Here is a 3,554-nt window from a genome sequence, read left to right on the forward strand (position 1 = left end):
GGGACGGGGGCTCGCCGGAGAGGTACTCCACTATCTATCTTAGGGTTCAGGGTGGGGAGGGGGGCCTATAGGGATGGCAGGGGCGGCAGCGGACCGGCGATGGGGAGTTGTTTCGGGGCGGCGAGGCGGTGCTGGGGCCGGCGGTTCAGCCGGTGGTGGCTGGCGGCTCAGGGGGGTGCAGGCTGAAGATGAACTGTAGGCCCTCCCTAAATTACATGTCAAGGCCTCTCTGCTACCATTGCGTTCAGTTTCGACAGTAACATTCAGATTCCACAGTAAATTTCAGTTTCGATAGTTAAGTTTAGAGTCAACAGTTTTTACCTCATGTGTTGTAGTCAGGTGGTTTTTGGTGATGTAAATTTTACATCTATTTTACATCATCTATTGGAGATGCTATTAGAATCCCACTTGAGATTGACGATGTCTGTCTTGTGCTGCTTCAGCCTTGATGTCCTCCGGCTCACCGGGGCTGCTTCAGCCTTGACGTCTTACAACACATATCGAGGAAGCAATGAATAGTATCTCTGTCTAATATCTGGTTCACCTAGGGTATGCCTATGTTGTTCATCTTGGGTGGGAAACAAATAGTAAAGCAATCATCATCTGTATTTTTATTAACTTAAAGCAATCATCAGCCTGCTACCATTATTTTTGGATCCATCCTCTGGTTGTTACCATCACTCTAAATTTCTGCATGCTCTCCTTACATAATCTCACCATATTTTTTTCGTATGCATGTCAGATATTGTACACAGTCATGCTGAACATGTAGAGAAAAAGAGAAGAGTTTTGCGCGGCAATACAATGTCATGCAGACATTGCTCCATGGTGGGTTCAATGGCAAACCCTCCCCACCCGTCTCCAGATTGTAATCCAGAGGAAGATATCTGTTTTGAGGCGGATTCAGACGCCACTGACCAATCCTATTTACCCCCAAGGTGTTTGCTCTACCTTGGCATGATGATCTTAGTCATATCATGCATATGTTGCCTTGCAGTGCCTACTTTTGACATCATATATGTCATCTGCTTAGTTTAGACATGTTCTGTAATGCCACCTGTTTAGTTTCTATATCATATATGGGAATTGTGCAGTCTCATGTCTTTTAGCCAGCCATAATATACGTGAAATGTGCAATGCCATCCTATTTAACCAGGCATCATATATTTGAATGATATCTTGCCCATCCTTTTCTTCATTACATTTCCATTTGTCAACAATGTTTGTACATTAAACTGCTCTTCCTGTGAATCAGCTATTTGGGTGGGAGATTGAAAAATCTGGAGTGAAAACAAGGCCTTCAGTGCAGACTGTGCTACCTGTTGAAGCAGATCTCTTGTTGGGTCCCGATATCTCCTCAGAGAGGGATTCAGAGACAGATGACCAGTCCTATTCCCCTACCGAGGTGTATGCTCTAACTTGGCATGGTTATACTGCTCATATCATGCACATGGTGTCTTGCATTGCATAGATTAGACATCATATACACAATATTCAACACCATGTTCTTAGTTCAGACATCATATCTAATGCCCTCTGTTTAGCATATAAATCACATATGCGAATTAAATGATGCGATCCTGATTACCTAGATAACATGTAGGTGAATTATGTCATGCGATCCTGTTTAGTTATTCATCATATCTTTGAATTATGTTAAGCTATGCTATCCAGTTTAGATAGACATCATATATGTGAAATTATGTCATGCTATCCATTTTAGTTAAACAATATACATGTCAACTATTTCATGCCCTCTTTTTTCCACACTATCTATTACATCTGTCTCTCATACAATGTCTGTACATTCAACTATGTTTCCTGTTTATCAGCCATTTGAATTGGAGCGGGTGATGCCAGCATCTAGCGGACTAAAAACACGGTCTTTAAATAAAACAGTGTTACCTCTTGGTGGAGATAGCACCCCGGTTGTACATGCACGAGAACCAGCCCTACCACACATAACCCAAACTCTCACAGATTGTACCCCTACTGCGATGGACAGAGAACCAGCTTCACCCAATCTAACCCCAACCCCAACAGATAGTAACCCAGTTCCTGTTGACACAACACCATCTCCACCACAGAGCTCCCAAACAAGAGCAGTTAGTAAGGCAGCTCCAGTGCCCAAAGGGCCAGTACTACCACGGCAAACCCCAACTCCACCAGTTAGTACGCCTATTCCTGTGGAGGAAGCACAACCAGCTAGTTGTAGTTTAGCATCTATCGCATTTGATGTTGTTAAATCGTATGTGCATATCTTCCCATCTTGGAAATATTATACTGAAGATGAAGGAAAATGCCAGTTGCAGGTGTTTGTCCAGGAGTTATGTGTAAGTAATGTTATTCATGGCAATTACTTTGCTTTGTCCCATACATCCTACCTCCATGATGGTTATAATATAGCAATTTTCCCATTTTTCTCTATAGAGAAGGACTGATTTGGAAACTCAGGATGAGGTAACCTGTGCTAATACCTCTGCTATCTTTAAGAATGCTTGGTGGCAGTATCGGAATTACCTGAAGAAAAAGTACTTCACCGGCAAAGAAACTCATCAAATTCCCTTATGTTCTCCTGAGACACATTTACTGGACGATGACTGGGAACGCCTTGTTCTATATTGGTCCTGAACCAAGAATGTGGTAAGGTCTATGAGCTCATTTTCTATTTTTAGGTACTATATTCTTGCGTCTTACTGTACTCTGTTCATGTAGAACAAGTGCCTAAACCTGAAGAACAACTGTTCTAATTTGAGATTCCATTGCTATCATAGTTCAAAAAAGCGCTAGGCGTTAATTGTGCGTTTTGCCACCGCCTTGCGCTTTACTGACCAAAGTGCATGCTTATGCGCAGTTATGCACAGATTAAGTGTAGTTATGCGCAATGCGTTTCGCCAACGCCTAGAGCCTAGGCGCGCTTAAGCGCTCGCTTAGGCGTGCCTTTTTTAACTACGATTGCTATCGTGCATACTGCTTTGCTCTTATATCACTGTATTTGCTCATACAAACTTATTTTTAAATTGAAGGATCCAATCGAAACTTCAATGGCACAGCATGTATGTTCACGCATGTTTCTTTAACAGGCTTGCTCTTATCAATAGCTCTGTTGATTTCAATTTCAATTGTGTCTACAGTTGACTTCTCATATCATGCACATTACTAGCATCACAATGGAGCCAATAGTGTTGTTGTACATGTAGACCCGTGGTACCCATCTGAAATCTTGTTGTGCCATGTAGTTTCCCATGCTTTGTACTCTTTCACTGTTGCTTTGTCTTGAACTGATATGACTTGAACCGTGTCTCTATTTTGATTTGGGAAGACAATGCAGTGACCATATGACATAGATATATGTTTGTTTGATGCTTTTATTATGTACTAGTACTTGGCAATAGAAGACTTGGTAGTTTAATCCTGTCCACCTTACTAATGAACTGGTTCACCGAAATGAGTTTCATATACTAGTACATGCTAAACTGTTATGTGTCTGCTTGTTTCTTCTTTTAGAATGCTGACAGAATATTGGGGAAGAGTGCCTTATTAAGCAACGGTAA

Source organism: Triticum dicoccoides, chromosome 6B, assembly GCF_002162155.2.
Source record: "Triticum dicoccoides isolate Atlit2015 ecotype Zavitan chromosome 6B, WEW_v2.0, whole genome shotgun sequence".
Lineage (NCBI taxonomy): Eukaryota > Viridiplantae > Streptophyta > Magnoliopsida > Poales > Poaceae > Triticum > Triticum dicoccoides.